General features: G+C 41.4%; 1 long non-coding RNA gene across 1 annotated transcript in view; it reads right to left on the bottom strand.

Moving 5' to 3' along the window:
• Nucleotides 1-13,550, bottom strand: part of LOC308459565 — a 43,555-nt gene that overhangs the window by 8,574 nt on the left and 21,431 nt on the right. The window contains exon 7 of the long non-coding RNA XR_013978154.1: nucleotides 5,075-5,216. This is a non-coding gene — a long non-coding RNA (uncharacterized lncRNA). The remainder of the gene's footprint in view (nucleotides 1-5,074; nucleotides 5,217-13,550) is intronic.

Below are 13,550 nucleotides of genomic sequence, written 5' to 3'. Positions count from 1 at the left end.
GAGGAGGAGGAACTGGCCAGAGCTGTTATACCACCAGCTGAAGAACTGGCCTGGTTTAGCAGTAGTAATGTAATGTAATTAGAAAAAAATAGAAATAAATATTCAGCACAAAGTTTGTTCAAACTGCCTGTATTTATTCTTTCTACATTTTCAGTTTTCTTTTTCCCTGTCCATCCCAGTCAAAGACAGAGGAAAGCAAAAACACATACCTGTTAACATTCCATCCTGTCCAAACAAAATTGTTAGCATATTTCCATGTGAAGCTCTATAAAAGTCAGTAATACAGTGCACTGAATTATTCTGACATGTTTTTCTTCCTGGTTTCAGACACACTAAGCAGTTATCTGCTACCATTCCTGTACTTAAAGCAGGAATACAGAGAATAATCCATTAAATCACAAGTGGGCAATCTTTTTTTTCTTTCGTGGTCCACATTTCCATAGTGGTCATCTGTTGGGGGGGACATGCTGACTGTGGGTGGGGCCTCCCCATTTTCTCTTTCTCTTTTTCTGACACCCCTTTCCTCTCTCCCTATTCTGCTCGCTCCTAAAAGGCTGCCAGAGAAGGAATAGATTGCTGCTGCAATTCAAGTGTTACACTAGTTTAGACAGATGTTTGATGTCATATCCATACAATTTGCTAAAAGAAAGTTATTAATTGTATGGCATATCAGATGAGCAGCTGGGGCGCTGACTTTAGGGACAGTGCACACTGTCATATAGTTTTTGGGCATATGGCAAATAAAATTCTGTGTACCAAGAGTACAGTGGGACAGCAAGGTATTTGTCCCGAGGTATTATTTTTTTCCTGCCTTATATTTCTAAGTAACTCAAAGATTAAGAACTTTGGAGGGGCAGGGAAATAGGTGCTAGCTAGACAAATGAGAAAAGATCTTGAATATTTGTATTTTGTGGTGTGATTGAAGTTGTATGTTTTCATATACACTCATTGTATATTTACAGATCTATAGGCTCGTGACTAAGTTAGGTCCATTCATTTCAGTGGGTCTGCTCTGACTAAAACTTAGGTGAATACCACCCCATGTCTCAGCCTTCCCATAGATAACAGAAATATCAATCTTTATTTGTACAAAAAGTATTTGCTACCTAACCTGCAAAAATTCTGGTTTATATTCTACTTTTTGATATTAATTTGGCTTCAGTTATTTTTTTTAAAAAAATATTCCAACCAATACAATAGGTTACAAATTTGATCATTTCCCTTTTTAAATTAGTAAAAGTACAGAAGGTGCTTTATTTCATTTCATTTTTAAAGCAAAGAAACAAAAACCAGGAAAGGTTGCAAGCCACCATAAACTAATGCTGAAGAGCAGGGCTGGATGCAGCTATGCTATTTGGAAAGGAGCTTAATCCGCAAAACAAAAATATAACCATGGCACGATCCATTTTTAACATAGTTAGGTGAGGCCCATCATAATATTTAATGTTACATCCTCTCCATCGTCATATGAACTTTAATTTTACAGGAGTTGACGCAGGGTAGAAAGTCCCCTGGGATTAATCACATTTCTAAAAAATGAAGCTTCATTATATCTTTGTTCTTTGTATCTTGGCTTTTGTTAGCGCATTTTTAATTAGGATCTGGTATCTGCAATAAACAGTAAACATAAAGAGCTTTGCAAAAATGTATTAGACTGTTTGTTTTCACACTCTAATGCATATTTGCACAATTTTACCATGAAAAAAGGAAAACATGCTAAGCTCTTGGGCTCTATCCCAAATGTCCTGGAATAGAATCTGGAAATGACTAAGAATGCAGCCACAGCACATCATATTTCAGCAATTAACCTAAGAAAAGAGGTACATTCTCTAGGACTAGACGCATCTCAGAAGCAAAAGCTGCAGGGGAAAGACAGTTTACCTACCAAATCTATTTCTAGTTTTCCCCTAGGTTTCATCAATGAAGCAAATACTTAAGAAACCCACAAAGCATGGGAACTTTTGTTGACTTACCTACAGAGAAAAAGAATTATTCAATCCTTAGTGTGAAATGTATGTATCTATTTACTAGAAAATATCCAGGAGGAGTCACAAAAATGGCCAAGCAGATTGAAACTTTGCCTAAGGGCAGCTGGCTATCCAGCACTTTCATATTTTATTTTAAATAAGCTAGGAATGTGTGGGATAAATAAATGTTAGAAAGATCCCACAACAGGACAATAAATATTACAATAGTGTGGACAAATAAACCTGCATAACTGTTAAAAAGATCATTCTAAGAATTGGGATAGTTTCCATAAGACCATAAGGTGCTGGTTTTTTGTTTTAAAGTCAAATAACTGAAAATGCTCTTTGCCAAAGACAGATATACTTTCATATCAGTACATTCCTATCAAACAGCACCAGAAAAATCTCAAGGTTTAAAATGTGGCTCTTGTGAACACTTGTTATTGATATGACACCTTGATGCTCTTTGAACGTGACACAAAAATCATAAAGTATATAAGCAATTCTAAGGTGTAAAGTGATTTTTTCCTACAGAGCTAAGCTTTAATGTGTTTCCAAATAAAACACAAGATTAAGTAATTTATTTTGTCATATGATTTATTTATGGGCTGAAACACTGTAAACAACAGATAAAAGATAGAGTCTCAGATGTCAAAGTAAAAGATGAAAATCATTACATTTTATTAGCAGGCAATATATAAAAATGCCAAAATGAACTGTAAAGAGAGGGATAGTGTTATGCTCAGAGGTCCCGCATCTGAGTTGCATTTGTTTTTCCCACCTCCCCTAAAGGGGAATAATAGTCTTGAATTTAATTAAAGTCTATTTTTTTAAGATTGAAGTCATGAAAAAGTTAAAAGACTCAATCACAAAGAAGAATAACTGCAAGGGTCTTGGGGAAATTGAAGTGATGAACTCTCTGATATTTTATTTCCTCTTGACTATTTGGAGGAGGATCAGAAGAGTTGGCTACGAATTGTTAAGGCGAGGGTTTTTAGAAACCTATTAATTTTGCATTAACTTACACCAATGTTAGTTGTAATAATTGCAATATACTTTAGAGGGCGTTATTGGTGAGCTTATTTCCCTTAACCCTTTTAAGTTTTCCCTCTTTGGCCTTTGGTTAATTTCACTGTAGCTTGCTAGCTTAATGCTTAGCTGCACGCTATCACTCCTTACCAATTGCACTTTATTATGGTTGTGCTTATTTAGAAAAACTTGGGGGAAAAAGCCTAACAAATTTGTCAGACAAGAGCCTCTAGCTCTGCCTCAATTAACAGACCTAAATTAATAGACTCAGTCCTCCTCTTCAGCCTGCATCTTCCAGTGCCATCTATATTTTGACTGTGTAATAAAATAGCACTTAAAGCCTATATAACGTATCCTCATATCTGTGCAAAATACATCCCTGTTCTCAGTTTGTCCTGTTGAGTTTCTCATCCAACCTCTGACTTCTTGATTGCGACATGCATCATGTTACTTAAGGGCGAGCCATTTTCACATGAGATGGGGGTGTAGCAATGAGGGGCGCCGCCACCACAACCCAACCACACATGCATGGGTCATTTCTAATTTCAAATCTTACAAGGAATGTGGGTTGTTTGGAGTGGGGTCTCCCACCACAATGCTGCCATGAGTACTAATGGTACGAGCAAATAACATCCCAAAGCTATGCACGCTTACCCAACTTGGGCCAGTTCCCTAGACAAAACAGTTGCTGGCCACTGTATCGCTACAATATATGGGGCACAAAATATTGCTACAATATATGGGGCACCTCCACTGCTGCCTAAAGTAAGGGTGGAGATTCCCCTTTGCTCTCTTTCACCTAAAGTAGTCGGCAATGGTTTCATCTAGCAAACCACCTCTGGCCTCACAGGTACAGTGGTACCTCAAGTTAAGTACTTAATTCGTTCCGGAGGTCCGTACTTAACCTGAAACTGTTCTTAACCTGAAACACCACTTTAGCCTATGGGGCCTCCTGCTGCTGCCGCGCCGCCAGAGCCCAATTTCTGTTCTCATCCTGAAGCAAAGTTCTTAACCTGAAGCACTATTTCTGGGTTAGCGGAGTCTGTAACCTGAAGCGTATGTAACCTGAAGCGTATGTAACCTGAGGTACCACTGTACATGCATCAAGAAGCCATACAGTACAGCAGTTGCTCAGATAATATACCGCAAACCTTGAATGAGTCATGTTTCATGTTGGTAAATGGATTAGGGTTTTGTAGTGCAGCAGTTTCTAGACATTCAATTGTAATGCAATCAGTTGTCTCTTAGTTTGCACTTAATTCATGCAAAAATACTTTCTCTTATCGGCTTCCAGGTGCTGCTAGTTCCCAAGGTCACACATTTCAGGTACCCATTTTTATGACTCAGGTTAAAATCTTGGGCATTCGTGTTCGCATGGGCAACCCATTGAAATCAATGAGCTGTACTTCTTAATATGAAACATGGCTGGGATTGGGCTGGCAGAGATTAATCTCCATGTTTGAGATTAGGTGGAAAGTAAAGGAACAGAAGTATGCATGGCTGTGTAGGTAAATGAGCAAACAGAAAACAAACACATATTGCTCAAGTTGAAGCCACAAGACACTGTAATGGAGATCCCACAAGAAACCTTGATTGTGAAGGTAAAAGCCAGCATCCATCAGTAAAAATGGCAGAACGTCCCTTTGGTGCCTTAAAAGACTAATTAATGCATTTGTTTGTGCCATAGAATCATAGAATTGTAAAGTTGGAAGAGACCCTGAGGGTCATCTAGTCCCTGTCATCTAGAGGATCATCTAGTTCCTGCAATGCAGGAATCTCAGCTAAAGCATCCATGACAGATGGCCATCCAACCTCTGCTTAAAAAACCTCCAAGGAAGGAGAGCCCACAACCTTCTGAGAGAGACTGTCCTACTGCTGAACAGCTCTTACCGTCAGAAAGTTCTTCCTGATGTTTACTCATAATCTCCTTTATTGTAACATGAATCCATTGGTCCAGGTCCTACCCTCTGGAGCAAGAGAAAACAAGTTTGCTCCCTCTTCCATGTGACAGCCCTTTAGATAGTTGAAGGTAGCTATCATATCTCATCTCAGTCTCCTCTTATCCAGGTTAAACATACCCAGCTCCCTCAACAGTTCTTCATAAGGCTTGGCTTCCAGACCCTTGATCATCTTGGTTGCCTCCTCTGCACACGTTCCAGCTTGTCAACATCCTTCATAAACGGTGGTGCCCAGAATTGAACACAGTATTCCACCTGTGGTCTGACCAAGGCAGAAAAGAGTTACTATCATTATAACATAAGTAGGGATATAAGGAAACTCTCATCTTGCGGATTCTTGAAGAACTGCTTTGGGTGATGAATATGAAGTTAGGTATATGATGATGATGATGTTGGGTTTGTTGTTGTTGTTTAGTTGTTTAGCTGTGTTCAACTCTCTATATATAGTAAAGGTAAAGGGACCCCTGACCATTAGGTCCAGTGGTGACTGACTCTGGGGTTGCAGCGCTCATCTCACTTTATTGGCCGAGGGAGCCGGCATACAGCTTCCGGATCATGTGGCCAGCATGACTAAGCCGCTTCTGGCGAACCAGAGCAGTGCACGGAAACGCCGTTTACCTTCCCGCTGGAGCAGTACCTATTTATCTACTTTTACTTTGACGTGCTTTCGAACTGCTAGGTTGGCAGGAGCAGGGACCGAGCAACGGGAGCTCACCCCGCCACAGGGAATCAAACCGCCGACCTTCTGATCGGCAAGCCCTAGGCTCTGTGGTTTAACCCACGGCGCCACCCACGTCCATATATATATATATATATATATATATGGATGCACCTCATTTTTCCAGACCTTTTATCACCCTGGTGTTCATTCTCTGCACACGTTCCAGCTTAAATTTACTTTATCAAATTCCTTAGGGATACTGCATTACTTTAGTCATTGTTTTTCTGATCATCTTTCCAGATTGTGTATATTAGTAAGTTTTCAATAGCTTTCAAGGTACTTTTGCCTCAGCTGGAATAGTATAAGCACGCTCTATATATGGTCTTTTATAGTCTTACATCTTAACACTTTCAAATGAAACTGTCTGAATCTTCTTATGCAGTGTGATTTACAATTTTCTTGATCCAGACTTCAGTGAAAGAGTTGTGTGTTGAATGATGACAAGACTGGGCCCTAAGGCAATGGCTCTGAAAAAGGAAGGGATGGAACCGACAGAATTGTAAAGATTTTTTTCCCCTAGAAACCTGGGCCAAACAGTATTCCACAGCCAGACAACTAGATAACAGAACTAAGGGGAATAAGTTTAGTTCACTGGGATCTATTTGTACGCTTGAAAATAACTACACCTTTTTATATTACTTTAATACAAAAATAAACCTAGTTAATTCCAGTTATTGGTTTAGGTGGGAAGTTTGCAAATTATATTGGAATTCTCTGTTCCTTTTTCAGCCTCCGAGAAGTGACTCATCTGGTGGGGTAGAGCCACAGCAATAGCCTCCTGGCAACAGCATCACTGCCACTTACTCGGAGGTACACGCAGTACTAAAGGAGAAGTTCCATGGGCACACTGGCAGAGGCAATTCTGCACAGCCCAGACCTCACTGCCACCTTGCCACACCCAGTAAACACGAGTAATGCCCCTGCTGGGAGGCTGTTGCTACAGCTCTGCACCACCAGGCAAGCTATTCCTGCAACCTCCAAATTTGAGAGGGCTTTCAGTTGTTGGAATCACTGGCGGAGGAACGGGGCGGGGGGAGCGCACCGCCCCCGGCACCATTGGGGAGGGGGGGTACCCTCACGGCGGCTCCCCTGGACATGCACCGCGCATGCCCCTGCAGGCAGCATGCAACGCCCCCAGGATGCACACCATGCTCCCGCGGGCAGCGCAGCACGTCGCCAGGATGCATGCCACGCCCCCCGTGGGCGGCATGCCACGCCCTGGGACGCAAGCCCTGCAGGTGACGTGCCATGCCCCCAGGGTGGCATGCCATACCCCCTGGGACATGTGCTAGCCACGCCCCAGCCTGCTGTCCACCCCCGGTGCCAGAGCATGCAGCTTCGCCACTGGTTGGAATGGTAAAGATAGGATTCTGGACTTTGAGTCATAACAAGATTACTGTTAGGGTTTCCAGTTTAACTCAAGTATGCTCTCTTTTTATTCTCCAATCATGCCACCACATTCATATCTTATTGGCTACATAGCATAGCTATGGCATCACTTTTACCCATTAATCCATGAAGAAATGCCATTACTCGGCTTCATTTGTTCCATAGCCAATGATGCTATTCTCCTCACTCTCTAACCCCTTTCAGACTCTCTCCTCGTGTACTGTGAGTCTGTACAACCACAATCAAACTCCCTGCTCAACACACATCTTTTGTAAAATACCTTATTGACTAAGTAATCCAAGATAGAGAAATAGTAATGGGGGTGGAAAATGCAAAGAAGCAGTAGTAGGGGAACCAATGACACTAAACAGACCTTTCAGCTTATTTTGAGGTGGGGTGTTGGGGGGCTCTGAAACAAGGGCATTGGAGGCCCTGAAATGGGTGGGTGGGGAGAGGAATGGTTGGGAGGTGGATGCTTTTTTTTTTTTTTTTTAAGGATAAATGTTTGACTATAAGGTCTGCATCCCAGTATTATTTCTCTCTCTCTCTCTCTCTCTCTCACTCACTCACTCACTCACTCACCTTTTACATATGTTGAAGGCGATTTACAGACATACCATAAAACAATCTTCCCTGGTATTCCAAATTAATTACTGGCAGATTATTTGTTCTTATCCTGTTGATTTTAATTAGGCCCTGATTTGCATGGCACTAGCTCAACAGAGCTTAGCTTCAGGTGCATCAGCCACTCTTTCAGCGCCACATCACAAAACGCGGCATTGCTACTATGCTAGGATCACAGTCTAATGCATATGCACATAAACATACCATCTCTGTTTAACACAGAAAAAATAAAATGAAAAAATAATCATGAAAACATGCAGCAGTTTTTGAAAACATTTGAATATTTATTAAGACATAGATTGGAAAGACTGGGAATAGAGCTGTTTCCTTCTGAATTTGATCCTCTGTTTGCCAAATGTTTAAATTATATGTTTTCTTAGTGCTAAGGAAACCAGCTTGGCTTTATCTTCTATTTGAATTTCTCTGTGTTAAATTCGTACTCCCCCCGCCCCTTTGTGACTGTGTCAGCAGCAATGTGTAAAGCTCTGGAAAAGAAACGGAGCTGTATACTAGAAAATTGCAATGCATTCATCCAGAAGGTATGTTGTATCTGGCGTATACACCACATCACACCAGAATACCGAGAACTCCTAGTGTGCTACTTGTGTTGGACTTTCAGTGTTGTGGCTCCTTTAACATAGGGTTTGTTGCAATTTGACATAAGGTATGCTCCAGAAGGGGGACGCGGGTGGCGCTGTGGGTTAAACTACAGAGCCTAGGGCTTGCCGATCAGAAGGTTGTTGGTTCGAATCCCCGCGATGGGGTGAGCTCCCATTGCTCTGTCCCAGCTCCTGCCAACCTAGCAGTTCGAAAGCACGTCAGAGTAAAAGTAGATAAATAGGTACCACTCTAGTGGGAAGGTAAAAGGCATTTCCGTGCACTGCTCTGGTTCTCCAGAAGTGGCTTTGTCATGCTGGCCACATGACCCGGAAGCCGTAAGCCGGCTCCCTCGGCCAATAAAGCGAGATGAGCGCCACAACCCCAGAGTCGGTCACGACTGGACCTAATGGTCAGGGGTCCCTTTACCTTTACCTTATGCTCCAGAAATCTACTCTTTTACATCAGGGGTGGGGAACTGATCTCTCCCTACCCCCACAGGTCACGTTTGACAGGTGGAGTGGGGTGCCTGCCTGTCAATCACCTGATGTTACACTGACACCAGGTGACACATTTTCACCTTGTGTAGTACACAGCATTGTGAAGCCCCAACTATCAGCTGAAGCCTTTGAAGTGCGGCACAGAGCTCTCTGTAGCTTCTCCTGCCTCTTGAGAAAGACTTTCAGGTTTTGTAGTGTTGCACACCAGCCCAGTGTCCAAACAGTGTGAATTTGCAGGGGTTCCAGGCACTTACACATGGTTTGTGTTTCCTTTTGGAAGGAGGCACAGCAGAGACTGTGGTGGTTTTTTTTATAATTATATATGGTTTATTTACACATATATACAACCTGAGCCTATGATGGAGGGATTCACACCATTAAGGCAACTTAAGGCAGCCCTGTTCAGGGAAGTTTTTAATATTTAACGCTGTACTGTTTTTAACACTTGATTGGGAGCCGCCCAGAGTGGCTGGAGAAACTCAGCCAGATGGGCGGGGTATAAATAATAAATTATTATTATTATTATTATTATTATTATTATTATTATTATTAACACCCCAAAAGGGTCTTGTTTCTCCCAAGCTGTTTGGATTCAAACAGAAATTAAATGTTGCCCTTGCTTTCCAGCTTGCTGCTTTTCCTTCTAGGTCACATCAGTACAACTTTTAATGCTAAATTTTGGCTTTTCCCTTCTAACTAACCATTTGCCATCTTACACAGAGCCCCTTTCCTTTGTTCTCCTTAATGGACCATCACCCAGGCCATCACCTCATCTGAAAGCTAGCCTAGTTTATATTTTAACACTTGCTGGATCCAGGGATTAGAAGGGTCTTGGTATACAGCCTACTGCCCAAACTCATGTTATATAAAGGTCACAGGATTCTCCAGCTGTCATAGCCAGAATAAGACATAGAGGAATGTTAGCCATTTTTAAAGTCTAAAACTATTGCATCCAGTGTCTGGTTATGTCTAGTGATTTCTTAATGACTGTTGCAAAACAGATAACATATTGAAAACCTAAGGGTATTGTTGTTGCAAGAATCCTTCTGCCCAGACAGAGATATATTATAAGCATAATATCATAGGAGCACTCATCATCCTTGGAAATAGATCTTGAAAGCATATTAAAGCACTATACCCTTCACTCAACAGCAGCAGCATCAGTTTAAATAAAACTAGAAGAAAGCAAGAATGATACTGACTAGGAAAAAATATCACTTAAGATACTCTCACTTCAATATTCTTTCAAACGGAATTTATTATTGGCCCCTATGACACAAGACAGGCTAACAAAATGGAAATATATTAGCAGCCAAAATGATGGGCTGAATTTTTGGGGGGTGGATAATGATTAATAGGCCTAAATTGCAAAAATATAATTAATGCATTGGAGGCATGAGTTTGGTTATAACAGGAACAGCTGTATTAAGGAGATGTAGCAGAAAACATCTTATTTTGTTGCATGATATATGTAGGCACTAAGCATATATCCTCAGTAGCTGTGAGCCAATGTGGATAGTCACAGGAATTGGCTATTTTTGTAGTGAATTTCATATCCTTCAGTTGTATTGCTTAGAACAACTCACTGTAGAGTTGGGGCCGTCTGGCTATCTATATCAACGGTATTCACCAGTGGCCAATTCTCTGAAGAGTGAAAACTCACCACATACATGCACACTGATGTACAGCCAAGAATTTGTGAGGCAATTGTCACAGACACATTTAGATTGCTACCACAACAGGTCCCGTCCCCCCCATTCTACATGTGTTTGTGTGATATACGTTGCACCAAAACTGATAAAAATGCTCCTTCCACACACAAGTTAAAATGCTGGGAGATTTTTATTTGCTCATATACTAAAGGAATAATAGAGATAATACGATGAGGAGGAAATAAGAGGGGCTTGTAGTGGAGATTCAATGCTCTATTACTTAAGGATAAAGAATTTCTAATAGCCATTAAAATAAAACCCAAGAAGCATATAAATTTTAATTTCGGCTTTGTATCATACCATAATGTATTGGGAGCTTTTATAGTGACTTTCAGAAGCTGGGTTTTTAGGAAATGCCTTGGGCAAGAAAAACCGGAGCTATTAAGAAAGCTAACAATAAAAAAATTAGAACATCAAAATTCCACAGTAAAAAGCTTATGCAGAAGCATTATACATTAAGGTGCTATTGAATAATATTGCTGTTAAAGGAGCCAATTATTTTTATGGAACAAATAAATTTTTCTATGATAATTCAAATAAAACTGGTAAATGGTTAACAGCCTTAATAAAAGGGGAAGAAGAATGTCAACATAACAACAATTTATACAAAATGAGTGGTGATAATGAACAATGAGGACGAGATAAGCAATGGCTCCAAAGGGTACGGTTAGCCTGTATAAATCCAACACGGGGGTTACGGAAGGTTTGGGGGCCCAGCAGTCAAACATTAAGAACAGGAATGATTCCAAATTCCTCCTCGTCTTATCCTTCCTCTCCCTGGACTTTGGCGTTCTAAAATACCAAATCTTGCTTCTGAAGTGGAATCTATACATTAAGGAATTCTCCATTTTTAACAAATTTGGTACAGAACACTATGTATGAGCAGTTTGCCTAACTTTCCATTGTTTCATGTCTCCCTCCCACACCCGCCAAGTGAAGAAAACACTTGCACAAAGCAATCACCAGGTTTCTTTAAATGATGCACACCTCAAGTTTTGTGCGCTGATAAAGAACGACCCACATGAAAAGCAGGTTTTATGTCATTGTACATATGGTGGGATTTTAATCAAATGTGCAGGATTCTGCACAAAGAGAATCTAGCCTCATAGCCACACAAAAATTGCAGCATTTTATCATGCACATGTGTGCATTCGTAGTGCAGAGTGAAGGAAAGATAGAGGTAACCTGATGGAACTGAAAGCTCCAGTTTTTGAATTAATTTAGAAATTCCCCTACTTAAGGTGAGAATTCAGGAGGAATTGAATGCAGAGCAGAATGGACTAGATGAAAAATATGAAATGGAAGTGAGGGAAGAGATTCCTCTCATCTCTAATTTATGTGGCCTCAAGCAGCTTCTTAGGCATAGGCCCCACTGAAATCACCACCTTCTCCCAAATGCCATTGTTTCTTCTCTTAAGGCCCTTCTTTAAGTACCATTATCTCTGGAAGTGAGGTAGGTGATACCCAGAGATAGGGCCTTCTCAGTGGTGGCACCTTGGGCTCTGGAATGCCCTCTCTTGGATGTTTTTCACATGTCAATCCTTTTTAATGCCCAGTAAAGCAGGGCCTGGGACACGGGTGGCTCTGTGGCTTAAACCACAGAGCCTAGGGCTTGCTGATCAGAAGGTCGGCAGTTCAAATCCCCGCTATGGGATGAGCTCCTGTTGCTTGGTCCCTGCTCCTGCCAACTTAGCAGTTCGAAAACACATCAAAGTGCAAGTAGATAAATAGGTACCACTCCGGCGGAAAGGTAAACAACGTTTCCATGTGCTGCTCTGGTTCGCCAGAGTCATGCTGGCCACATGACCCGGAAGCTGTACACCAGCTTCCTCGGCCAATAAAGCAAGTTGAGCACTGGAACCCCAGAGTCGTCTGCGACTGGACCTAATGGTCAGGGGTCCCTTTACCTTTACCTTTAAAGCAGGGCCTCACCATGACATTTTGTTGTCTGAGACAAAGAACAAGGTCACTCACTCAATCTCTCTCAAACATCATTCCACGTATGGAATCCAACTTGAACAGCAATTGAAACTTACATCAACTAGTGGTGAGACGATATCATCCACTTTACCTGAGGGCAGCAGCCTAGCTGAGAGGACTCTGATGATAGGTTGCCCTGCAGCATCTGCTACCTGAGACACTTGCCTCATTTGGCCTGATGGTCGGGCCAGTTTGCTGAAAAGTCTTTTTTAAAATATGCCCAGTAGTTTTAGATGATTTTAGAGCCCTATCCAAGATTTGCTGGCTTCACTGAGGAGGGGATTTAAACACAAAGCAAACAAAAGACGACATGTTAGGGCTGTGTGCTCACCCCTCAGCTTCGCTTCATAGCCCAGTTCAGAACTTCAGATTGGGCCCCTATTTGATTCAGATAGCTGGGTTGGGGGCTGCCTCAGACCCCAAATCCCAAGCAATATCTGGAAAACTGAAGTTTCAGCTATCCCATTGACTTATATTGGAAAACCAAAATTTCCACAACTCTTTGTTGTTGTTTTTTACATGGGTGCATGAAAATTGCAGACATAGCAGTCCTCTGAGAGGGGATTAACCCCAACAAATTTCAGGCAGGTAGATCCAAGGGTTCAGGATTGTGATAGGATTCCATAACTGAACTAGAAGCCACAGTTCTGGCGTCTGGTTCCTCTAATTCCACTCACTAGGGGTAGAAAAACCTCAGTAGTCACTTAGTAAAAGGAGCCTAAATTTATTCCTGTTTATCTGAAAGATATATTAAAAATGTAAAGGCCAGATCAATCACATTAAAGCCAAAAATACTATATAAAGCCTCCAGATGGTATGCTTATTTAATATATGCAAACTTGTGTTCCTAATACTGTCACTCTTATCTTCCTTCACCCTCATACCCTAAATTTACCTATTATGTCTCTTCCTGATCGAGGACCTCCTGCAACTTGTTAAACTCACTGACATCACTGAAACTTTGTGTGGGTTTGAGCCCATCAATGCATATCTTGTTATAATTTTGGAACTGGATTTTAAAAACAACTTTGATTTAGTTGTGCATGGCATAACAGAGCAACTATAACCAGGGC

The sequence above is a fragment of the Podarcis pityusensis genome (genome assembly GCF_964106645.2).
Source record: "Podarcis pityusensis genome assembly, chromosome: 12".
Classification (NCBI taxonomy): domain Eukaryota; kingdom Metazoa; phylum Chordata; class Lepidosauria; order Squamata; family Lacertidae; genus Podarcis; species Podarcis pityusensis.
The sequence above is the reverse complement of the archived record's forward strand: the minus strand, read 5'-3'. Positions and strand labels throughout refer to the sequence as shown.